The following is a 27,417-nucleotide window of genomic DNA, read 5'->3' as shown; positions in this document are numbered from 1 at the left end:
TCCAAACCATCATCAGTGCATTTTCAAGCCATACCACATCTCCTTAGTTTTTTCAGCCTAGTAAGTATAATACTAAATGTCATAGCTTGAAAATACAACATGAATATAGAGAAAAAAAATCAAAGAGATGATTCTGCTCATTTCTATCCTAGGGTTTAATTTAACATTTTCTTTACTGTCACCTGGAGGAAGTTACCTTAAGTATAGTTCACAAAGAATGCTCATCAAACACTCTTGAAATGTATTCTCCATGAGCTGAACTGTACTGGAAATACTTGTCTGTTCAGAAATCTCCCTTTTTAATAAGGTTCACCTAACACAATGCTGAGGATTAGAAAGTCCTGACAGCTGATTTCCTCAGGCTCTGGATAAAATATTTGTTTAGTAATAGGAGCAACCTGTATGGTTTGATGAAATTATATCTTACTTGTTTTCATTAGTATGTGGAAGTATTATGAAAATGTAGGACCATAGGAGGTAAGTGATTACTCTCAAAATTAATACCAATCAAAATCTTGGCAAGGCATAAGTTTAGGGTTGTTTAATAAAATAAAATAAATATTAACTGATCACTTGTTATTTCCTGTTTCCAACCAGTTAGGATGAAGTCACCCTAGTATTTTTATCATTATTCTACTTCAAATGCATAATCAAGCATAATATTAGTTCTGTTAATAAATAAGGAGCCCCATCTAGTAGCTTCTTGAGAACAAACATATGTTAGTTGCTCAGGTCAGCACAGTGCCAGATATATTCAACATGTGAATCCAAGGTTGTTATTGTGTACTGAATCATTGCTTATGATAAGTTAATCCAATTTCTCTTTAACATGAGGTAAAAAATATGCACTTTGCAAGGCAATGTAAAAATTGATCAATATTTATAAAGCACCAGCTTGTTTCATTTGAAAATTATCTTGCTTTAGCCAGTTTACAGCCAGGACAGCATACAACAGGCAATGCCTAGTGGTACTTTTGATTGTCACAACCTTAGGAGATACTATTAATATTGGCCAAAAGAAGGTTTGGGATGCTACTAAAAATCCTGCAATGCATACAGGATGGCCGCTACAATAAAATATTGCTTGATCCTAAATGTTACTAGTGTGGAGATTAAGAAACTCTGATTTAAAACTATCCTAAGTACTTTTTATATGGATCTATCATTTCCTTTTAACTGTAACTTTCAACTCTAGATAGCAGTCCTGCCCTTCTTCATAAAGTACCCAGCCTGCTTGCTAGTGTGGCTGGTTGTGGACAAGAATACAACTAACTTCCTCAAAATGTTAATCTGAATCTGTAAAGCCAGGTATCTATGATGAGTGGGGTAACTACCAAACATTTGTATTTTAAAATGACCACGTACAACATACTATGGAGTGTTGCTAAAACAAATGGATTATCTGTAAAAGTTAAACTAATTAAATTCTTTTCAGTTTCCTTGGGCTGGATAAGAAATAGAAGCAGAAGAAATAATGAGATTCAGTTTATTTCCTCTTCGGTACAGGTTGTAGGGCTGGGATTTACTTCTGAATGCCACTTCAGTGTTAAATTTTCCAAAGAACATGAGGATGTGTGCTCATACTATTCAAGGTAGTTAAAGATGTATTTTTCCTTGGCTGCAAGTTATGTAACAGATTCCACTAATACTCCTGTGCTTGAGGACAGGTCATTCTGTAACAGATGTTTAAAAACTGTGTTTTCTGGAATTGATTTTTTCCCCATTTTGCAGTGGTTTTATAGCTATTTTTAAATTTCTATAACCAATTCTATAAATTCTATAGAATTTTTTTTACAGGAAATGACCTTATTCCTGTCAGGTTGGTTATTCCTTATGATCTTTTCCTTGAAATTTATATATGATTTTTCTCCTTGATTCCTTCTCCAACTAAACGTCTTATAAGAAAATGTCTGGTGATTCAAAACATACTGATACTCAAACTAATGGTAGTTAGGTTAATTCTACCATATAACTTTTGCTATAACTATGTTTATAATAATTAATCCAATTTACTTATTAGAAATGCAAGTCATAAAAGAGTTAAACACCTTTACTAAAGGGAAGATAGCCTCTTTAATAAATAGTGCTAGAAAAACTGTGTTTCCACATCCTGAGGACTAAAACTAGACTTGTGTTTAATCACCATGCACTAAACTGAAATCAAAATGGATCAAATATCTAATTATTAAAACAGAAATACTCAATCTGCTAAAAGAGAATAGATAGAATTCTTGAAGACCTAGGTGTAGGCAAAGATTTTATGAATAAAACTCCTTCGCACAGGAAATATCACAAAGAATCAACAACTGGTATCTCATCTTATTAAAAAGCTTTTGCACAGCAAGATACATTATCAACAGAGTGAAGAGACAGCCAATATTATAGGAAAAAATTTCTGCCACTAATTTCTCAGACAAAGGGCTAATATCTAGAATATATAAAGAACTCAAAATGAAACAAAACCCTCAACCCCAATGCCTGATTTAAAGATCCAGTCTAGAAAAGGGCATTTGAAATGAATTCATACTTCTCTGATGGGGAAGTACAAACAGCAAAGAAATATGTGAAAAAAAATGTTTGACATCACTGGTCATTCCAGTGATACAAATTAAAACAATACTGAGGTTCCATCTTACTCCAGAAAAAATGGCCATTATTAAGAAGTCAAATAATAACACATGTGGTGGGGTTGTGGGGAAAAATGAACAGTTTTGCCTTGTTGCTGAAAATGTAGACTGGTACAACCACGTGGAAATCATTGTGGAGATCCCCTAGAAACTAAAACTAAAGAATCCATTTAATCCAGTCATTTCCTTTCTAGGTATCTTCTTGAAAGAATTACAAGTTTCATACCACAGCAATATAGGCACACCTATATCTATAGCAGCACAATTTGTAATAGTTAAATCTTGGAAACAGCCCAAAAATCCATCGACAAATGAGTAGGTAGAGAAGATGGGATTTTTAAATACAATATCACATTGGTTCTCTGGTGTGAGAAACCAAAAAGGTAAATAAGGACAAAATGTATAATGGATCCTGAAAAACAGGAAAAAAATGTTCAAGTGGGAAGGGGAACAAGGGAGGGAATGGGAAGAGGAAAAGGAAGGAAGAGAAAAGAAAAGAAAAAAGAAAAAGAATAAAGGAAAACAGTAGAAACACAGCTTTTGTAAGTGAGGTGAATAGAGGTTGAATGCAGAGAAGGGGATTGGGGAAAAAGGAAAAATTAAGATATACTATGTATAGGTACAATAAATATATTCTAAAAAGTACTGATAAAATTAATTTAAAAAGCAAAGCAATCTGCTTTGCATATAAGAAAAAGAAATATATTGGTTATATTGCAGTTTCATTAGCCAGTGTATACCTAACAAAAGGAATAAATAACTTGGGATCTGTAGTCATTCTTTCACACTTGTAATTGTGTTCAGCTCTAACTAATGCAAATCAGGGGAGAAACTGAGATGAGGGGCAGTTCAATCATGACTTAAGCCCACTGAGGCAGGGCTTCAGTGCTGGCTTGATTGCTCTATGTAGGTTAGACTGGCCTTGCTGGTGACTGTGGCTACCTTTATTATAGCAAAGTGTTTCAGTTCCAGGCTTTGATCTGTACATGACCAGAGTAGAAAAGAAAAAATGTTGGTAGCTCTAAAAGAATGAGAAGTTTGTTTTCTTTTGGTCTCAGAAAGTCCCAAGAAACTCTGCACTGCTCATTGGCCCTGAAAATTATGATGTCCTCATTATTAAAACAATGTCCAGGCTCAGTGTGGTGTCCTCTTGACTGTAATCCCAGTACTTGGTAGGCAAAGGAGGGAGATCGCTGAGAATTCTGGGCCAGCCCAGGGTACATAGTGAGTCTAGCCTGAACTACAGAATGAGACCTTCTCTCAAAAAACCCAAAAAACAAAAAAACAAAACCAAAAACAATGTCCAACCAAAGGAAGGTCAAATGAATTGACCAAGGCCTAGATAAGTGAAGTACTTTTCTGAACAAGAGCATGTTGCTATTCAGAATGATTTGATCAGTTTTTTTTTTTCTCTTGGAAGACATGGATGCATCCATATTTTATGATAATCATCTACCTTAGGTATCTAACTATCTAAATAGATTGTGAACTCAAAGAAGAGGGCCTCAGAACTCTGTATTTCCAGATCAGAGAACACACCCTTTCATAGCATAGACACCAAAAGTGTTTGCTTAATGTGAATAAGATACCAGATTTTTCACCATAAACTGTTATCAGGCTTGTTCACTTTTGTAGAATTACAAGGCCCCTCTTTTAATACCAGGCACAGGGAAGACCCCTGGGAATAAAATGATGAATGATTACCCCTGTCCTTGCTCTTAAGGAACTTACAATTTTTAAAGAGAGGGAAGTGAGCATGTATACAACTTCCATACAATGGAACAATACTACTGCGGGCCAAGATTTGGCCCAGGGACTCACTGGGTAATTTCAGAGCCAAACAGCCTCCTCAGAGACACTCATGCTCCAAGTATTCGCCAAGACAAGAGAGTGTACAGAAGGGTCAGGAAGAAGAATGGATCACTTCAGGAGTTATAATGTGCAAAACTTACAAAAACTTAGTGGACAAAATGCTATCATCTGTGCTGGATTGGAATAATCAGTTGATCTCTCCAGGAGCATCCATGTCCCGAGAGCTTCTGCACATATGTAATAAGCCGACTCAGTCTGCAAAGCCAGCTCCTTCTGAGGTTCCAGCTTCTATATCTTGCACTAACACCAGGGAGGCTTGTCATTTAGAAGAAGAATTAATCTTAGAAATGAGTGCTCATTGATGTCTTAGTTCATGTGGGTTGCTGTAACAAAATTTCATGAACTAGCCAGCTTCTGACCAATAGAAATTTTTTTCTCGTGGTTTTGGAGGCCGGGAATCCCAGCTGAAGGACTGATGGACTTGGTATCTGGTGAAGGTCCACCTCCTTGTTTTCTGAACTGTGTCCTCACATGATGTTACAATCTTTTCTTGACTCAGCACCTCATAATTGTGTATGAAGAGAGACCTCTTTTGTAAGGCAGCTGTGCTCATTTATGTGGAACCTACACTCATCACTAAGGTACTAATCCCATTACCCTAGGGCTTAGAATTCATGTCTGAACTTTGGGAGAATACAAGTATTCAGAGCATAGCAAATGGTGAAATTAGAGCTTTATGGATTAATATGGAGGATGTTAGAAATAGATTTGCACTGATGAAATTAGCAGTCTTTAGGAAACCTGGATTAGTAAAAGTATTTTGGAGACATGCCCACCCTTGTAAGAACACAGCATCAGTCTAATGCAATCCATATAACTTGATCCCTTTGGGTTGCTCCCTGAGGCCTGGTTCATTAGTGATTCTGTATTCAATTATTATTTCAGAGAATACCAACTGTAATATTCCAGAATCAAGCCTGCAACATGTAATCTCTTTGCTTGTAGTAAACTTTCACAGCTTGGCATCACTAACCAAACTGGACTTACATAGCATATAAAGTGATGAATCTTTTGAGCATGTCATTAACTCTCATTCATTTATCTATTGGCAACAGTTCATCTATTTCTACCTATTGGTGACAGTTGTCAGTAACAAAATTTTAGTTCCAACATTTGTTTGAATAATTGACTTAGGATTTTTAAAAAACTTTTATTAGTACATGTTTGCAGTACATAATGATCATGTTCACTGTAGAGAATTGGTGCATCTAAAAAACACATTTCAATTCTTTTATCTCCTCTTCTCTCTATCCTTCTTTTTATTTGCCAGCGTTAGATTCATTTGTAAGTTTTTACAGATTTAATTATCATATGTGCAGATTAAAAACCAGATTAATAGGCCAATAACCACATAAAATATGCACAACAATTGTACAGAGTCAAGGTACACTCCTAGATACCTTTTCCACAATGGACAAGGATGTTTCCAGTGAATCCAGACTCAATGAAGAGTGTCATGTAATCCGACTCCTAAAGGAATGTACATAACATAGGAGTAGACTGGAATTATGAATGGTCTGGTGTGAAGAGCAAGGAACCTTGGGGATATATAGGAGCAATGGGAGAAATTCAGAGATACAAGAAACTTGGTCAGAGATACACAAAATTAGCTTTAGCAATGAAAATTCTAACAACATGGATGAGTAAAGGAGTAGGAGAAATAATGATTTATAGCTGGTAGCTACAATGGCTATTTGCCATAGTAACCCCTCTATCAAGTAGGAGTATATTCCCTTGTTCACAAATGAGGAAACTGAGGCCAAGAGGGTGGAGTCACTTGTCTGAGACCACAGAGCTAGCCATTGACAGAAAATGGTTCCCCCCACCCAGAAGTTGGACTCCTGAGCTTCCTCTGAGAACAGGAGAGGCACCCAGGAGAGAGACATGTTTGAGAAAGGTTGGATCTGTAAGGAAGAGAGAGAGAGGGTAGTAACTGGAGGTTACAGGTACCAAGGGACATTTCTAAAATTGGAGACATTATAAAATGTTTCTTTGCTGTTGTAAGAAGCTAGTGTGTACACCGAGAGAAAGAGGTGGTTTTTTGAGAGGCAGAAGGGTATGAAATCCACATGAAAGGAGACAACTTTCTAACAAGAAGATGCAAGAATGTCTACTGGGAAATTAAATAATAGAAGCAATGGCAGAAGCCAGGGAAAATTTTTGAATATTATATTTATTTTCCTTATGAATTAGGAGGAGAGTGAAGGAGGAAAACTTGCAAAAAATAAATACCACAGAGAATACAGAGAAAGGTGAATATTGAAATTAAAGATTGCTTGAGAGAGATGAGACCCATGCAATTTGACAGATGAAAATATGACAGAAGTATACTGGTAAATACACCTTTTTTGGTAAAATATCTTTTTGGTATTTTTCCCAGCTTTATGGGTACACACACTCCCAAAGTGGCTACTAAGTTAACCGCTGGTTTAAATAATGAATCAAAACATTACTGAATATTTGCTGTAGAATAGCTTTACCATGTGACATCTGGCTCTGAAGTGTCACAAGACCAAAGAAAGAAAGATTAGACAGATCTAGAACTGAATGCAAGGCAGGAAGTCAGGGACTCATTGAAAAAGCAGTCCTGGTGCCAACAAGACCAAGTGGATTCTTGCAATTTGAAGCGGAACAAGGAGAAAATACACTATTTGAGACAAAATGACTTCATCCAAGCTGGAATGTACCTCTTTATCTTTTTTTTCTGTTTATCTTAATAATATCAAAAGGTCAGATACATTCCTGGAACCCGTATCTGGGATGTTCCACTCTAAGGGATTGCTCCATCTATAGTATAATGGGAAACTATGCAGGAAAAACCAGTTAGGATTGCTTTAGGGCACTCATGGTGGCCTTATCTCAGGGTGGCCATGGTCCTGTCAAGCTGAGTCTGCTGATCCCTGCTCGGCATCTGTTTGTGTGACCCTCTCCACGGTTCAGTGTAGCAACAGAAGAGTTCATGGGTTGGTTCTTGTTTAGTCTGGCAAGTCTTATAATAGGCAAAGGAGACAAAAATAGAAATATTGATAGGAGAATTTTTGATGAGACATGCAGGTAGCTTCAATTAAAGAGACACAGCAGAGGTGCTGAGAGACTAAAATATTGATAAAATTAAAGAACAAATGTGCTGAGGATAATGGTTATTAACTACCATTCTAATAGGGTGTTGAATGTTGTGCAAGAGAAAGAAAGATCACCTTTACATGCTGATGATTAAGTAGAACAAACAAAACAAAACAACAAACAAACAAACAAAAAAGCGAAAAAAAACCTTTGCAATTCTAGTGATAATGTCACCTAATAGAAGCAACTTTACTGGGCAGGCTGAAGTAATGGATACAAAAGAACAAGAATAACAGGAGTAAAATGAATAAGACACTAGTTTGGAGTGTGATACCAAAAACCTTATAGAGGAAGATACCCTTCATTGCTATGGAAGCCAGCGCCATGAACTAGGTCTCAAAGAGAATCCCGTATCTCTGTTTGAGAAAACCCCAACTTCCTGGAAAAGGAAAGACATTCCTTTGTTTGAACCAACCTAGTTATTCTTGCTTATTTTTAACCCTTTCTTTATTCATTCCTCCTATTTCTTGGTTCACTCTCACAGCTGCCACACAAGAGCATTCTGTATTTTTAACACCTCTGCATATTTAGTCACACTGTCTCTTTCTCATGTATAAATAGAATGCCTTTTCTACCAACTATCATCTTTGGCTATCTTGAAAATTTTGAGTTACTCTTCAAATCTTCTTTCTAAAGATTTTCCTGCCGTAGAAATTTCTTTCACTTCCTTCATCAGAGTTGCCCTTTGTATTAATCAGATGTAAAAGAGTGGAAAACATGTGTCTGCAGGCTGCAGAGCTGAAGCATCCAGTCAAAGGCTTGTAGCCCATGGTAATATCCCGCACTAGTCCCTATCAAGGAACTGTACTGGAAGGGCCCAAGGGCCAGCAGTGGGAGAAAGTCTGCTCCTGCGTAGTGAAGGATCAGTGCCAAAGGCTGAGGGTCTGTACTGGAAGGCAGGAGATAAAGTCCAAGATGAAGATGAGGATCAAAGCTCTCCGCAAGGACAGCTACCAAAGCTCCTTTGAAGAAAAAACACTGAAAAATAGCTTTTTCTGGAAAATCAGCAGACTGCAATCTTCTGATCCCTTCCTTCTTTTATGATATTCCTGAAGCAATCCTCAGGTGGATCTTCCACACCCAGAAACATGCTGACTCAGTTCAACTGGGGGTTCCCACTCAAGTTGATTGTTAATTAATCCACTGACTCCTCATTGTGATAATGCAGCATTTTGTCCAATATCAATGAAAATACTTCTTGCATTATTCTTTTCTTATTGATCTGTATTACTAGATTGCCACCTCCTTAAAGATTATATTTCCTTTGTAGTTGCATCTGTATGATTTAACTCACTTCCTGATGGGCATGTTCAATTCTTTTTTTAATAGATGAAGTCCGACTTGTTTGTAATTTCCAAGAATCAACTCGATTTTTCAATGACATACAGACAATAATACAACTATTGTATATATGCGCATATATATTTCCAATGCTTATATCTAAATATGTTGACAAGTGTAATATGATAATAATATGAGAATAAGAATATGTAATAAGTGATAAGTGTAATATGAGAAAATGAAGGAATTTTGAGGGCAGAAGACATTAAAATGGTTAAAGTCTAGGTGACCAATGCTAAAGGTAATTTCTCACCCTTTAATCCAAAGGAGAAATTACTAAATGATAACACATTCTTACTGAGCCAACAGTAAGTTTTAAAATATTTCATAACAAAATCTGCCCAATTGTCACAGCTAATAGTCTGGAGTTGGCATATAGAATGTAACATCCATGCCATCCTCAGCTGATTCCTCTTCCTATTAGTAGATTTTCATGGTAAAGGATATCCACTTTCTTTGCCTGTAGTTCACTGACATTGTTCTAAAAATATACTCCACTTCACCAATAAATTAGAAGCAACAGATTAAATTTGTGTACAACTCTTAATTATACATCATTTTATCTTCCGTTAGGAGTATATTTTAAGTTTTTAAAAAGCTTTGAAACTATTGTATGTCTTATATTCAATATAGAAAATAGTTCTGAATCTTGTATAGCTGGATTTTTGCCTATATATTTCCATGGTTCACTGTATACATGGCCTAACACCAGATTATAAAAATTCTATTTGATATAAAACACTGTTTCATGCTCTATAGTTACATTACATGTCTTTATGTCTATCTGGTTAATATCGGTAAAAATAAAATTTTTGAAAAACTAAATGGTGAAATCTTTTTTAATTATCATTCTAAGAAAATCAGTGTTCCCTTAAATAATTAAGTATTTGTTTAAGTTCTTGAAGTTTTATCACTTCTTGGATGATTTCACATGTTTAACTTTTATTTTATTTTATGTTTTCCAATCTCATATTAACTTTTGTTTTAGATTTTGTTAAATTTATTATTTGTATGTCCATTGAGATAGTAATGTCAGATACTATATTTAATCAAATGAAATAACCTTTTTTTGTTCTTTTCTGTAATATCTTATTTGTAAATCTTATTGATGTTTCATGGATGCACCAAATTTTTAAATTTGTTGAAGGATAGTAGTTGTGCTTAAATGACTTTTTTTCTATTGCTGTCTCTCTACTGGATTTTATTTTCCTTTATTCGCATGCTAGCTAATCATTTGTGCTGAGTTTTTTAAATTTGTTTTTAAATTTTGAGATAGGATATCACCAAGTCACTAACCCAGACTAGGTTCAAAATTGTGATCCCACTGCTTCAGCCTTCCAAAGAGCTGGGACCACAGGAATGCATCATCACCTCTGCTCATTCATATTGCTCTTTTTAAAATATGTTTTTACTTCTTTTTGCCAAGTTTCTTAGTGCATCTGCTGAATGAGTTAACTACCTTTCAGGAAAAGAGAAATAACTCTGAGTATCTCTTTGCAAAAGCACTTAAAAACAGGTCACTGAAAGATTATAGAACCACTGGCACACTAATGGTGTTTGTAGATTTGAGTGTTTGTTCCTTGTTTTGAAGAAATCAGCAAGTGCGGAAGCCAGAGCGAGAAGCCCCTCACAGAGGGTACACTGCAAGGTGCCAGCCAAATCTGATTTCTCCTGAGAGAAGCCCATATGACACCCTGTAAACACGGAGCAAGGTTGGTTTCTGGTCCCTTCCTGCCCTCCATAGCTGGTAGAGGCGTCACCCACTAAGCCAGTCAAGACAGTGCCATTTCTAGGCTTCCTGTCCATACATTTAAAAAAGCCGAAGTATTATGGAAAGCCCAGCAGGTAATCCTACACAACTGCTGATTAATCTATTAAAACAGAAGTGCAGGAAGCAGTGTGAATTTCATTCTCTATTCTCTAAGTAGGGCTTTTCTTTACATAGCCTCTTACCCTACTAAACAATATGATTAGAGGTATATAGAGGGACACAGGTAGTTCTGATTAGAAGAGTCCCTTACACTAAGTGAATAAGGAGTTAGATGTCAAATGAAAATCCCTCTAATATTGGAACAAAGGAAGATTTATTTTTGAATGTCAACATCCAGTTTAAGAAGATCATATTTCCCCAAACATTCCCTTCAATTTCTTTAGAGAAAAAGGATTTGGCACTGGTAATAACCACTTTTATTTGCTTTGCAGTTTAGATAAGGACTAAAGGATGCATAGGCTAGTTCAATTGATTTCTTCCACCTCAGTTCAGTTATGTCTCAGGGCACCTGCTGCAGAGGTCTAGTGCCCTGGAAACTTCACAGGGATGCTGAGCTTCCCTCCTCCACAGCTGCTTGGCAATGCAGCAAGCTGGAGAGGGCTCTGGCCCTCAAGAGCATGTGTTGAAACCTCTATTTAGTCTAGTTTTTTATCTGCACCACTGTCTTTGGGAATGTGGGTTTATTCTTTACTGTATTTGTAGCCTTTTGTTTCACTGAGGCTTTAGTGAAAGTGTGACAAATGAATGCGACTGTCTTGTCATTTCACTAAGAAGGTTTTGCATGCTTTCTAAAGCATGTGTGTGTCCTCAGTAGGAGCTTCTGGCTCATCTTTCGAAGCTGATTTTTTCATACATCTACATTGAATATGCAAATTCTGATCTCCAGTCCACCCAGAACTTTGCTGTGGAGCAAGATGCTTTGTCCTGACTCGGTGTCTTTTGCAGCTCTGGAAGACTTGCCTTTCCTTCTTTCTCCAGATGTTTGAGAAATCTATCAAGGCCAAAGTAATTCCTGTTTCCTTCATCAAGGTGAATGTGGCAAATACTGGCTTTTGCTCTTCTCTAAACTGTAATTGAACAGTTATTACATGCTACAGACATGAGTTGCTTTTTTGAAAATCTGAGACTGCATATACTTTTTCTTGTATAGTAACTCATGGTCCTAATTAATTAATGTCTTACTGGATTCTAGAATTTATTTAAGATGTAATTTATGTATTCTCATAGCAATTTGATTTAATCTGCTAAAGTCAGCCTCATTTAAATCATAGCCTATTTCTGAATATGCATAAGATACTAATACACACTTGTACATGTTATGATTATTTGAAAATTTATACTGCATTCAACTTTCCACACACATGTTTACATACAGATTAACTTTATTTTTAGTTATCTTGTTTATCTTTTCTTTTCCTTTTATGAATATCCCAAATGATTAGCTGAAGAAGTCAGGGAAATCTGAGGAGATTAAAAAAAAAAGACAGCAAAAGCAAAATTTAAAAAGGTATTGATAGTAATTACCCAGCTATTTTATCTTCTTTTCCTTACTATTATCACAGATTTTGTTTATCTTTACTTGTACAATAATGAGTATTAGAATTCTTCCATGGTTGGGTGATATGTAACAGCTGAATGAGCATTCTTGTGCTATTTAGTCAACTTTAGAGCACACTACTTAAATTAACATAATTTTAATGACTTTTCCATTATGAACAAGTTCTGTGTACAGCTTCTAATGTTTACAAAGGAAAATTCTCCAATGAAGAGTGTGAAGTAAAATTCTTCATTTAGATTCTGGAAAAAACAGATGAGAATAATGTCTCTACAGCTACACAGAGTGTCTCTTCTGCCAGGGGACCAAGGACGTCGCTGTAAATTTGATTATGGAGTCAAATTTCTTTCTCGATTTCATGAACAAAACCCCAGTTGCATAGGAAATATTACGAAGAATCAACAACTGGGATCTCATCCCGTTGAAAAGCTTTTACACAATGAAAACAGTGCCAAAAGATTGAAAAGGCAACCCACAGAGTGGGAAAAAGTTTTATCTAGTTGTCCTTCAGATAAAGAAGTAATATCTAGAACATACAAAGGACTGAAATAAATCAGACACTCACATTTAAAGACTCAGTGCTAAAGTGAGCATCTGAGATGAACACTGACTTCTCAGAGGAAGAAATGCAAATGGAAGATAAATATATGAAAAAATGTTCAACATTACTGGTCACTCAAGACATGTAAATTAAGACAATGCTGGGACTCAGGCTCACCGCAGAAAGAAGGCCTCTTACGAAGAAAACAACCAATAACAATTTCTGGAGGGGCTGTGGGGAATAAGGAACTTTTCTTCACTGTTGGTGGGACAGTGGGCTGGGGCAACCACTGTGGGAATCAGTGTGGAGATTCTTAAAAAAACTAAGATTGTAGGTCTCATTTGATCCAGTAATTCTCCTGGTGCATATATTCCTGGAAGAATTAAAAAATCATACCGCAGTGATATATGCACACCCACATTTATATAGCAGCACAGTTTGTAATAAGGGAATATTGGAAACAACAAGAGTGCCTATTAGCTAAGGAATTGATTTTTTAAATATTTTTTTAAAAAATAATGGAGTATTACTCAGGCATAAGAAAGGATAAATTGAGATATTTCTAAATTAGTGAATGTACCTTGAAACCACACTTATAAATAAAAAAAATTTGACACATGTATGTAAATATTAGGTCATTTCTCTGCTATGAGTTATCAAATTTGTAAATAACAAAAGTGCATGAAAGGCATTGCATACTGGAAGAAATTTTTTAAAAGAAAGGGGAATTAGAGAGGACGAGAGGGAAAGGAAGGTAGAGAAAGAACAAAAAAAGAATTCTTAAGTGAAATAAATTGGACACAGGTATTTAAATGTCTCATTTTTCTCTGGTGGGAGAAACTGAGAGAGTAAATAAGTACCGAGATGTATAAGAGATACTTGGAAATAGGAAGAAAATATTCAAAGACGAAAAAGAACAAAGGATGTAGGAGATGGAAAGAAATCATGGGAAAAGAAAGAAAGAGAATAGAAGGAAAAAATAGAAACAAAGCTTTTGTAAATAAGGAGGGGAGGAAGAGTAAAGGGAGGAGAGGGAATTGGTGATAAAAGAAGATTTAAGAAATATCCTGTATAGGTACAAACTTCCTCTAATGAATGTGATCATTATGTGTATCTAAAATGTATCAATAAAATAAGGAAACTAAATTTATAACTTCAGAATAACAAGACACTAGTTCTTGTTAGCTCTGAACATGCTCCCAAATGGAAGCTAAATCTGTGACTACAGCAGGACCTTAGTTTGAAAGGATGATAAAGAGTTACATGCTTTTCTTTTCCTTCAAGCATTGTCTCTAAATTCTTTTGTAAGAATATCCACTGGAACAGAGAAGACAAACAGGGTATTTTGCTTTTCTGACCTTTCCTTTTTGTAGTTCTGGGGACTACTACAAATAATGTCATTTCACCTCAGTTTCCTTAATGATAATATGAGAAAATTAAAATCATGATTTTTATGAAACATTAAATTAAAAAACTGTTCTCTGGAAAGAAGTCACAAAACATTGTGTAACCAGTAACATTTCCAGAAGAGTCATCTACATTCCTTTAGTTTCCCAGAGTTTCAGTATCAAATGATCACACAATGGCTAAATTACAGGAACAGAAACTTTTTCTCACACTGCTGTGCAGGCCAGAAGTCAGAAGTCCAGCTCTTGGCAAGGTTGTGCTCTCTATGAAGGCTCTTCCTAATCTTTGATGGTAGCCAGCAACCCTTGGTGTGGCTTGGCCTGTGATTGCAATCTCTGCCTCTCCCTCCCTGTGGCCATCTCCTTTGTGTGCTTGTATTTGTACTCAAATCTTTTTATTTTTATCAGAACACTAATCCCATTAGATTAGGGCCAGCCTAATCCAGTTGAACTGATCATTACTTGCTTACAATTTCAAAGATCCTATTTATAAGTGGGACTCATCACAGGTACAAAAGTGGAACTAAGATTTGAATATCCACCCTTTTTGTAGGACACAGTTCAACCCACAATACCTCCTGAATGGATAAAAAAGGGTCATAAATCTCAAAGAAAGTAATGAGATAGTTTTGAGGTATAGATATGAACAAATAAAAATGAAAAAAATATACAATTTGTATGTTTTCAATATAAACTTATACTAATATACATAGGCACATATAACATTTGTTGATATATGAAATATAAATAAAACAAACAAAATCCTATTTTAGTTCAATTTCTTTGCATGATTGAGCATGAGGTAGGTCTCAATTGATGAAATCAGCAGGAAGCTTCACAAGGTTACCCTTAAGTTGGATCTACAGATCCATGGCTGCTATCAGTCTTAAAATCTCCAAAACTGAGATCTTATTAGACTTCAAAACATCTGGGTCTGTTGTGTGTATTCTCATGTTAGTGCAGTACCAACAAAACAGATATAGCAATACAGTGCTCCTCTGGATTTCCAGAAACAAACCTTACGTGAAGGCTGGCCACAACCCACAGTATTTATTCAGATAAATTTATCATCTTGTAAGTTCCATGAAAAGTAGTCAAATATCAGAGTCATACACTATGAATGCTTACAGGTCATGAGCTTGGTAGTCTGGTGCATCATTCTCCAAAATATGCAGGGAGTTGTTCTGTGGGTACATGCATTTGTCTGATTTACCTCGCAAAATGTAATGATTTGGACCAATTGATCATGTGAAATATAATTTCATATTTAAACCAATTGTGTCTTTCTCAATGCTGCAATTACATCTATGGGTGAGAAAAAGTTATTTTTGAAGGCAATCTAAACAAAGTATGTACATATATTACTTAACGATGGAAAATATTCTAAGAATTATGTCATTAAGGGGAGCTCATTGTGAAAATTTTAGATTGTACTTTGATAAACTAAAATGTGTATGGTGTCATTAGTCCACAGTTACGGGACCTGGATTGTACAACTGCCCCTTTGGAAATGTAAGTTATGTGCTACAAATCTCTATGTTGGTTGGTCCGATAGGGTGCTAAAACTAATCTTATACTTCATTATTCTGTACAGCATGGTTCCCACCACTTTGGCATTAGGGAAGGGTTTTGTAGAAGATTATATTTTCATGGGCTGGAATAGGGAGGATGATTTAGAGATGATTCAAGCACATTAAATTTATTGTGTACCTTATTTATATTATATTTACATTTTAACATATTATTGTTGTAGCCAGGGTTCACTGGGGAATAGATTTATTATATGACATATAATTTGTAGGATTATTTTATAATTTTCACCTAAAGAGTCAAATGTAGAAGAGTGCAAAAGATCAGCCCATACATTAGAGACCTCAGGAATTCAACTGAGAATCTGGATCCCATGACAATGTCCTGCGTGAGTCCAGCTGAAGACTGGAGACCATGGCAATGTCCTCCACAAGTTCAGTGGAAGGCACAACAATGTCTCATGTGAGTCTGAATCAAGGATCTGCACTGGAAAGGCCCAAAGGTCAGTGGCGGTATTTATAAAGTCTGTGCCAGGGGGCGGAGATCTGTGCTAGCAGGCTGTGGGATCCGAAACGGAGCCAGGAAGTGGCACTCAAGGTAAGGACCAAAGTTCCCCTGAAGAGAACAGCATCCATCTTCAGTGTCAGCAAAGAGCAGCGTTCCTTTGATGACAACAGCTGAGATCATATCAGGAAAGCCAGTATTATAAGCTTCTCCAGGAGAATCAACAGCACAATATTTTCTCCTTCAGTTCTCACTTCACGCTGTTGGCAACAATTCTCAGGTGAGTCTTCCACACCCAGAACCTTGCTGACGTTACAAGTTGACCATTATTTAATCCACCACCATTATGAGGTAATTATACAACTCAACATCACTCATAATCAGTGGGTGTCCTGAGTTTGTTTTCCTGTAACTATGTAATCCTATCTGGGCTTGAGTGGGAGACAATGACACCAAAAATGTGTTGCTTATGCTCGGGCAGCTCTGTAATCCTGTTTTGGTTACTATCATTGCCAAAAACCTTGCTTCACAGAGATAGCATGCTGGAAATTGAAGGAAACTTTTCAGTACTTTTTGTGGTAATTTTGCACATTCTGCTTGACTTTAATAAAAAACATATGGAGATTTGTAGTTGTCTCAAACATATTGTCAAAACTACCATCATTTATAAGCTAAAGCAGTTGATTCTCTTCTAGCAAAAACAAAGCTCATTCACTTGGCTTGTTCATAAATGGGTCACAGTTTCATTTTTTTCCTAGTGCATGGGTCTTTTGTGGTTGGGGAGTCAGGCTCAAACTCTTTTAAAAGCTGAGGTAGATGATCATGCACAATCAGGGAGAAAAAAAAAAAAAAAGCTCTGGTTCAGTCTCTTTCAAAATCTTTGCTCTGTTTGAAACAGCCAAAACTTCCAACGTATACCCATCACCCCCATAATTCCAGTTTGGCTTTGAATGCAGCCACATTATCTGCTGACTGGAACACAGTTATTATTCCCTCGTAAAATAAGACATTGAGTTGTTGAAGAGTTGAATATGTCATGTGAGTGAACAAGTTCTGTATCACTGAAGTATGTTACCAGTGTTGACTATTTTCTAAAAGAAATTCTGGAGTAGTTCTCATAAATCAAAAACTCTGGCTAGTATTTTACCTTAAGGAGTCATCTCACTTCTACACATAAGGATGATATCCATGCTCATGAAACTGAAATGATATGAATTAAGGGGATGTACTTTATTGTGATTGATAACTTTAATCACATTCTGCAAAATATAGTTAAATTCAGGTGACATAGTTGGCTTGCCTGCATTTTTCTATGGATGTTCAAGTCCATAGACTTGCAGTCAGAAGCAACTTTTTTGACTCAGGTAGTGAAAGTCATGCCATCCTCTCCCTCTGTGCTTACACTCACAAAAAATGATCAATTTGATTTTATTCATGTATAATAATTCAATGTATTCATATACATCACTCTGAAAAGTACATTGCACAAAAATAAGCATTACTGCTTTGAGGTCAACAATGGTAAATTCATCAACCTGGACTGTGTACCATGGTGACTCATTAATCCCAGCGCTGTGCTTCAATATCCTCTTCTATTTGACTGTTTTGTCTAGTTATAGTTCTGGCCGAAGAAGATACCTGCCATCTTTTGAACAGCAGCCTCTCCTAACATTCCCAAGTGTCCTTAGCAACAGAATACCAAGAATAAGGGTTTTTTTTTGTGTGTGTGTCAGTAATGCGTTTAGCTACTAAGAATGATGCTCTCAACACAGACCCATTTGATGAAGTAGTTGTCTGCAATAATTGCTCCTGTTCTTTGTGTTCACATTTTTTTCTTCTGAAGAACTTCAGAGGCTTTTATCTTAATTCATCTCTACAGAGCAAAACAGTTTTGAAAGTTTCATGGCTTCGCTGGCCACAAATTATACAAAGAAGGTTTGGATGATTTGAATCACCTGTTGTGATAAACTTGAATTTAAACAGGAATATCTTAAATGCATTTTTCTTTTTCTGTTTCTTTTTACTTTTTGTCAGTCTAGAGTTTTCCCTTGTATCATCGTGGAACCTTTTCCTTTTATCAAAGAAGCTCTCCAGTGGTGTTTGCTTTTAACTAATTTTGGCTAGGATTAAATTGTGGCCTTACCAAAATTGCCCAAGATAAGTATGCAGTGTAAGAAAGAGGTATGGGTAGAAGTGATAAATAAAATAATGGGTGGGCCATGCACAGACTAAAAATCAGTGTTGTATTTTGACTTAAAGTCTGTCATTGATGCACTATAGGCAGAAATTAGACAGAAATTAATATACAGTCACAGCGGGACTGGGCTCTCAAGGAAGTCAGCATGTAGGATGGACTTGGTGGCATTACACACTGTAATGCCAGCACTTGGGAAGCTAAAAAAGAGGATGGGCATGAGTTTGAGGCCAGTGTAGGTTACATCAGTGAATTCAAGCCCAGCCTGCACTATGTATCGTGATCCTGTCTCAAAATCCTCCCTCCCCCCAAAAACCTCCTCTGTCCTCGGCTGAAGTTTTCAGAAGGAGGGGGAGGGGTGGGGGAGGGGGAGGAAGAGGAGGAGGAGGAGGAAGAGGAGGAGGAGGAGGAGGAGGAGGAAGAAGAAGAAGAAGAAGAAGAAGAAGAAGAAGAAGAAGAAGAAGAAGAAGAAGAAGTCAGTACAAAAATAAAGACATGAGAATTGGGATTGGAAATCAGAATTTTGACCTAAGGAATATCTTAAAAAGACTAAGTTTCAAGATAAAGATGCACTGGCCTGCCCTCCATGCCCTCTGCCCTAAGGCATAGGTAGTAATTTAAGATTATACTGTAGTTAGCACCGTCTGGTTCAGTAAATCCAGATACCTATCAGTTGTCCAGGTGAGTGACCAGAGACACATTGTGACTTTTATTATGAGCCTTAGTGACCACCCATTTGGGATTGTCCCTAGAAACCAGGAGCTATAATTTTCTACTTATTTTGAATAAAACTCTTATAATTTCTTCCTTTGGTTTGCGACCCCATTCCTTGATGTTGTGAGACCATGAACTAAGCACATTTGACATCTTATATGTCGGGAGTTATATTACTCCTATAGCAGGTGTAGCTGCACAGTTGAAGTACATTACGCCACTTGCCACTTTCAAGTATGCATCAGATGCAGCTTAATTTTCACTTGTCAAAAACAATATCTACAAGCAATATATTTACTATGATTTCTATTTAGTCAAGTCTCTTTGCTAACATTAACCATATTTGAAACTCCTCTCCAGTGCTATCATCAAAGTCTCAGTAATCCTATGACAGGTGTGCCATGGGCACAGTTTGTTGTCTTTGAAAGCTCTGAAGGATTTCAGCTCCATTGCATTAGATGGGCAGAAGGAGCATGCAATCGAGATCCCCAACATGGGTCATTCTGAGTAGGGTTCATGTTCCTGTGAGAATCTAATGCCACTGCTCATCTCACAGAAGGCAAGCACCGGGGAGTACTGTAAATACAGGTGAAACACGGTTTGCCTGTTTGCTTCTCCCTTCTTGCATCCTGGTTCTTAACAGACTACAGACCTGTGCTGATCTGTGGCCTGGAGGGTGAGAAAAACCTGCTCTTCTAGTTCTGTATGTTAAGTTCTATTTCAGTGAATACCAGAGAGAAAATTTTCCTGGAGGAAAAATAGAATATCTAGATCTAGATATGTATCTAGATCAAAATGTAGATATTTAGCTCTATTCCTCATTATCTGTAGATTTAATGTTGTGCACAATTTATCTACTCACTAAAATATATTTGTAAGCCCCACATTAATGCTTGTGGCATCACAATCACTGTAGAAATGAATGGAGCAACAAAACTAAGTCCACGGACTCATGTGTTTCCAGCTGAAATCAAAGGCAATCCTTTTCATTTCTGCTCTCCTTTAGTAAACAAATATCTTCCCATATTCAATTAGTGTCATGTTTTTATTAGTGTCAATTATTAGTGCCGTATTTTATCACATTTGTGCTTTTCATTGGTGATTTTTTTAATTAAAACAATTCTCATGCATAATTCTGAAGCTCCATTTAGTGTTATCAAGTATTAAAGAACTATGATTTGCTTTAAGGAGAATCTATGCGTTAGCAAAGCTTCATTCAGGCATGGATTTATAGTGTTATTTGATAATTTAACTTTGTTGCTTAATCAACAATGTACATTAAATAGGGTGCTTCAAGCAGAAACACCCATGAAACAAATTTGTCTATTGATTAGGTGATAAAAATGTGTGGCCAGAGGCTCATGAGAAAGGAATCATTTTTCCTAGAGCTATAGCTGCATATTCACTAATTTGGTGTTCACATGCTGCATAGTATGTAACTTCTGGAAATATATCATATGATAATCACACACAGAAACAGTTATACAAGAGTTAAATTAAAAATGTTCTCAAAATTAATCAAAGACCAAAATATAAAAAGTAAACTTGTAAAATTCTTACGAGAAGTTAGGGGAAGACTTTATGACATTAGAATTGACAATAATTTCAAGGATGTGATGCCACAAACAGTCAAGAAAAGAAAAAACTGGAAAAAATAGTAAATCACATATAAGGAGTAAATATGAATAAGAGGTTAGTATTCAGGATATATAAGGAATTTCTATAGCTCAACAAGAAATAACTAAGCAAGTGATTAAAAAGGGGACAAAGTTCTTGACATTTCTCCAAAGAAAATATACAAACAACCACTAAGCATAGAAAAAGTTGCCAAACATCACTAATCATGAGTGAAATGCTAGTCAAAATCATGATGAGATGTAACCATCAGGATGCCTCCTATTCAACACCAGCAGCAGCAATACCAAAATAACTGCTTAGCAGGAATGTGGAGAAAGTTTTAACACATGGAACATATTGGCATTAGGAGCTGAGAAAAAATGTATTAATTCCTCAAAGATTAAAAATAGAATTATCACTGGGCATGGTAGGGCATGCCTGTAATCTCAACATTCCACTTTTTGGTGGATTCAAAGGAACTGAAAATAAATTTTGTATTCAAAAGAACTGCAAATAAATTCTCAAGAGGTATTTATATGCACATGTTTATAGCAGAGTTATCTCCATAGGTAAAAGCTGAAAGCATCCAAAGTACCCCTTATAAAAGATGCATAAACAAACATAGTATATATGTTGATAGAACATTGTTTAGCCTTATAAAGAAATGTTACAACGTGAATGAAACTTGAGGCCATTATACTGAGTGAAATAAACCCATTGCAAAAAGGGAAAGCTCTTTATAATTCCACTTATATGAGGCAATATAGAGTATTGAAATCCACAAGAGAGAAAGTAAAATAGCATTGAGATTTCATCTCACTCCAGAAAGAATAGCTGCTATCAAGAAATCGACTAATAACAAATATTGGCGAGGCTGCGGGGAAAAAGGAACACTGCTCCACTATTGGTGGTAGTGCAGACTGGTATGGAGATTTCTCAGAAGACTAGGGTTGGAAGTTCCATTCAATCCAGCTATTCCCCTCCCGGGTATTTTCCCAGAAAAATTGAAAGGGTCATGTTTTGTGATATATATGCACTCATGTTCATAATAGCACAATTTGTAATAGCTACATCTTGGAAACAACCAAAATGCCCATCAACTGGCAGAGTGGATGAAAAAGATGTGGTATTTTTACACAATGGAATATTACTCAGCTATAAAAAGGGGGATCTTGAGGTCTTCATAGGTAAATGGAGGCAACTTGAGACTATCCTCATAAGTGAAATAAATAATCATATTTATAAATATCACATTGTGTCTCTAGTATAAAAAGTAATAACAACTGTAGGAGTAATAAAACCCAAAATATGTAATCACTATTGTAAAAAAGAGAGGAAAAGAAAGTGCTCTAAATGGTATAACTGCATGTATTGTTGAAGTGTGTAAGATAGATAACCATATGACTAAGATTTTATTGCATCATTCAACAGAACTGTTTGCAGCCTCATGTTTGAATGTAATTTGTAACTTGAACAACTATTTCTAAGATGATAGTATATAATTTATCAACTAGTGATTTCTTAGTGTTTATTGTTGTTTGAAATTCTGTATTATTTGTACCCTTTTTTCTATTTTGCTTTTTTTCTCTTTAAATAAATTTTTAAAAAATTTCAAAAATTAAAAAAAAACAAAGTAAAACAGTGACTGCTTAGGGCTAAGGGGAGCAGAATTGCACCATTTTATGTGAGGTGCAGTTTCATCTGAGAAGATGAAAATCTTCTAGAGATGGGTAATTGTGAGCATGACGTGAATTTTTTTAATACCATAGAACCCTGCATTGAAAACATAAAATCTTTTTAATACCACAGAACTCTGCACTGAAAACATAAAATCTTTCACCACATATAGAAAGAAAAGACACAGCTCAAATTGTAATTTAACCAATACATTCTGCGCTTGTCATTTTAGCCAGTAAAACTGCCCAGTTAATTTCATGGCATGTAAATGGTAAAAACTTGGAAAGGAAAATAGAAAATCCTATAAAATCTAATGACTTAGGTAAATACTTTTTCGGAAGCCAATAACTTTATTTTAAAGAAAAAAAAAAAAAAAGAATAGATTATCTTATTCTTAACATGCTGGCTAGGAAAGATAGATTTGAAATTTTCTAAAAGTTTACACAGCTAAAAAAAATTTCCTGCAGCAATCTGCTATTCAAAGAGAATTTTACAAAGGTAACGCACTACCTTCTTCAAAACACACACATAAAATATTCATGCTCACATTAAGAGCAGCTCTAAAGTTCTTGAAACTAAAGAGAGAAGACGTGAATGTCCTGATGCTTTGTTTGCACAGTTCCTGTCTGTATGGCCTTAATTTCCATTTGAATTTGCAACTGCCTTTTTCCCTCTAAGAAAACAATTTGTATGTTCAGCCATTTATCTTACAGATTGCCATTCCTATTGGGCATGCACAGCAGCCAGTCCAGGGGACGTGACTGTTACTCGGGGCCAATATTTGCAAGGCTTATCTCTCAAGGTCCCTTTGGTCCGCTTGTTACCGTTCTTTGCGGCCTGAAACGTTACTGCAGATGAGCAGGTGGCCTGTGTGGGTTGAGCCCAGTGTGGTGTGGTTGTGTAGAATGCTTTCTGTGGTAGGTTGTAGGTGACGTGCCTTTGGGAAGATTTTTTTCCTCAGGGTACAAAGTAAGCTTTGGTATTCAGGGAGTTATCAGAGATGTGGAAGAAGAAAATCAGAGCCTTTAAAACGGTCTACTTCGATGTAGATGCTACTTCACAGCATTCACATATAAGGTCCTGGAGGGGATTTTAGGCAACCACATCCCAGTGGAAAGAGAGGAGTTTTGGTGAGCAGACAGCTCAGAGAGGGCCTCAGCTGAGCTCCTTTGTGTTAGAGCTTTGTAGCTTGGTTTAGTTAATTGGTCTTGCTGATCTGCAGCCTCTTGATCTTTAATTTGGCAATAGGACTCTACCATGTGAGAGATAATGTGTGAGATGCTGTTGAAATGCCTGGTGTATAGTGCATGCTCGACACATAATGGCTGTTACTGACGTTTTGCTTTTATTTTCACTGTTTGGGGAGGATTTGCGTGAAAAGTTCAAAATAAGATCATTGGTGCTGCGGGATAACAGTGCCACGAAGGAAAATTTGGCTCTGTGCTGTTTACGGCAGTTAAAAGCCACACAGACTGGGAATGTCAACAGAGTGGATGATATGGGACTTTTAATTACAACTCTTAAAGTTTTGGAAGCGTGCTGCAAATAAGATGGAAAATTCCAGAGACCCACCTCTGACGCTGGTTTCATCTCAGAGATTAAATAAACCTCCTGGATGGCAATCACAAGATTATTGGTTTCATTATTATTGTTACTGTAAACAGTTTTTGTGTACTGAGTAAAATGTACCTTTTTCATTGAAATAAATTGAGTTCCTGAGAAACCTCAAATTGAATGACTCACATTTTTGGTGCTAAAATTGCATGGAGATATAAGCTTGCTGCTTTACATGAAATCTGCTAGAGAGATTTAAAATTTATCAATCCTTTTAGCTTTGCTGCTTTTAAGACCACAAAAAAATGGCCTGTCTCAAAGAAACCTTGCATATTACAAGTCAGTTTTTAGACATGGCAGGAACTCATTCACAGTGGAATTTATTTCACATTACATTTGGGGCATGCATGAGATTTAAAAGCAATGCTTTTTCTCTAAAGTACTCACTACAAAAGACATATCACACATACTTGGGCTATTTAAAACTCAACAAGGGAAATATCAACAGATTTTTCTCCAAGTATTCTGTCTGATCAACTGGGGAAATAAAAAACCTTTTTTATGAAAAGCAATGAATTGAAACAATTCTGGTGCTTTAAAGCCTAGGAGCACCTGTCCTACTTGCTTGGTATTCTTGGCATCTTTAAATATAAAAATCTTGTTCATATAGGTGGATTTACAGATGAATATTATTTTTGCCCTTCTGAATGGCTCTCTGATTTACATACCTTCAGTGATTTTAAGAATATTTATGAAGAACAAAAATACTATTAATAATTTTTGACTTGAATGGCTTATATATCCATCAAGAACCCCTCGTCTCTATGTAACAGAAATCAAACTACTGCTGTTTCTCTTGAAAAGGAAATCTGTGGGCTCTCCAGCTATAATAGTGAGGGGTGAAAGCTTCAAATGTGGTGTGATCTCATTAAAAAATACTGACAAGATTGTCTCCCACCTTTCACCCCTCACTCAATTCTAGTTTATAAAACAAAATCTATCTATCTATCTGTCTGTCTGTCTGTCTGTCTGTCTGTCTACTTATCTATCCATCACCCAAGAAACTGAGAGAATTCTTCAGGTCAAGATGAAAATCTGGAGATACAGGGAGAAGCTGATGTTGCAGCTTGAATCTGAAAACATTTCATTTCTTAGGGGATCTCAGTCCTTTTCTCTTAAGGCCTTAAATTGATTGAGTGAGGGACATTTGTCCAAATTATAGAAAGAAATCTGCTCAGTGTTTATTGAAATAAATGTTAGTCATATTTAAAAGATACCTATCCAACAAAATCTAACCTGGTTCTTGACCAAAACCTGGGCACTATGGTCCCAGACTAGTTGGCACATAGAATTAACCATCGTTTATCCTTCTTGGTAAGATCATCCTCCATAATCTCATAAGTGTGACCTGCAGCTGGATGTTTACATTGTCCTTATGGTTTAGTTGTCGCAGAGAAGGGAACTTGTCTGTTCCAGAGATCTGATCAGAGTCCTTGTTTAACTTGGCTCCCATAACTAAATCAAGATGGGGGACTGGGAGCTGAGGTTTGCTGACGAGGCAGGCTGCTGTCACTATCCCTTTGCTGTTGGAGAGAGCAGTTGTCAAGCAGCACCATTATAACTAAGAAGAATGTTTTCTTCATCAAAAAGGATCACTTCTGATAGAAAAGAAATAGGAAAGCAGGTTAGGAAGAAGAAAAATTGCCTGTTGTCATTTCTAGTACAAACCGAGATGGGAATCAAACCCATTGCTTATTTGTCTGTGGCTGATGTGCAAAGATTGAGTGTTGTATTTTTAATCATTGAAAAAAATCAAAAGAATATTTCTTGATATGTGACATTTATATGAAATTGAAGTTTCAGTGTTTAAGCATGAAATTTTATTGGAATACAGTCAGCCTCCTCTTGACGTGTTCTTTATTCTACAAGAACAGAGGTGTGTGACTTCAACAGAGCCAGAGGTAGTGGGGTGACCTGAACACTGTACTATTTGGTCCTCCACAGAAAAATATTACTGGGCCCTCTGCTATAACATTGCATCTGTAGCTGGAATTTAAAATATTAATCCAATTTGAATCCAATATGAATCCAATCCAATTCATTTTGAAAGCATTTGTTTATCTACTTTGTGTTTGCTTGTGAAACTAGTTGACCACACAAACTATAAAATATTTCAGTACTGAAGAAGATTATAAAATAAATGTTAAATTTTCTCTGTTTTTAAAATCTTTCTAGATGTGAGAATTTTGCGACGTTAAAAAAATTCTTTTTTATGATTATGATCGTAATTCATTGTCATGCTTTTGTTTTATGGTTAAATAACATTGAGTGTCCACTATATGCTACATTACGGAAGGTTTAGTTTACTTCTTCTTTCAATGCCTTAAAGAATATTTTTAAAACTTATGGTTATTACCGGTACAATAACCTAAGGTAATGACAACAGTTATTTATTTCTGACCTATGGAATCTAGAAATACATCTTTTTCCTTCATCCTTCAAGGGAAGACTTTTGGGCTTCTATGTCTCCCTCAGCTCCTTTTTAGCTTTTGCTGTATTTTAACTTTAAAATTAATAACATTTGCACTGTGTCCTGAAAAACTAATCTCACATTAGATTTAACTAAAATTTCACATTGTTCAATGACTATTGAACCCATTTCACCCAAAAAACCTACGTTTTTACAATTATCACTTTATTTTTCTCCATATTTTCTCATCTTTAATTTCAATTAGATGAATTTTGTCCCTCTTGAATTGATATCTCAAACTCTGTTCGTTTTCCTTATGTTTTCTTTTTTCTTTCTGGAACATTCCCTTTGTTTTTCTTTCATGTGCCTTCATGACAGGGTTTTTAACTGCAATTTCCATGAACTTTTTCTTATTATTTACCTATTTCTCCACAAAAATGGATTATGGTCTTCATGTCTTTGTCAGACTTGATTTCTTCTTCTTTTTGAGTCTCTGTGAGTCTACCAATTGTGTTATTCTGATATACTTTTCCTTTTTCTCAATTAGCTTTGTTTCCTGCTGTGAGCTCTTATGTGGAAGCTCTTTGGTTCTTTTCTTTGTGTTACTACTGTTTCTTGGATGTCTGCAGACTTGTGGTTTTCCTTTCAAATCTATAAGGTCTGTGTCTATTAACATGCCCTATGTTCTTTGCTCTGTCTGGCTTTTCTCCAAAGGTGACAGTGAACAATATATCTGTACCTGTTGGGAGGTCCTGGGGCCTGCCATGTTTTTCAACAGCAAATGTATGGCTTTACCCAGTTTGCTGATCCAGAAATGCTGACCGCCCAGAAAAACTATTTGTTTAGTTGTAGATATAAAGGTTACTACATGAATGCTAAATTTGTCATTTTTTTGGCCTGTTTTTTCACTCTTTTTTTTTT

The sequence above is a fragment of the Cavia porcellus genome, unplaced genomic scaffold (genome assembly GCF_034190915.1).
Source record: "Cavia porcellus strain 051 isolate PalLab524CR breed Dunkin Hartley unplaced genomic scaffold, mCavPor4.1 scaffold_24, whole genome shotgun sequence".
NCBI lineage: Eukaryota > Metazoa > Chordata > Mammalia > Rodentia > Caviidae > Cavia > Cavia porcellus.
This window is presented reverse-complemented; position numbering follows the sequence as displayed.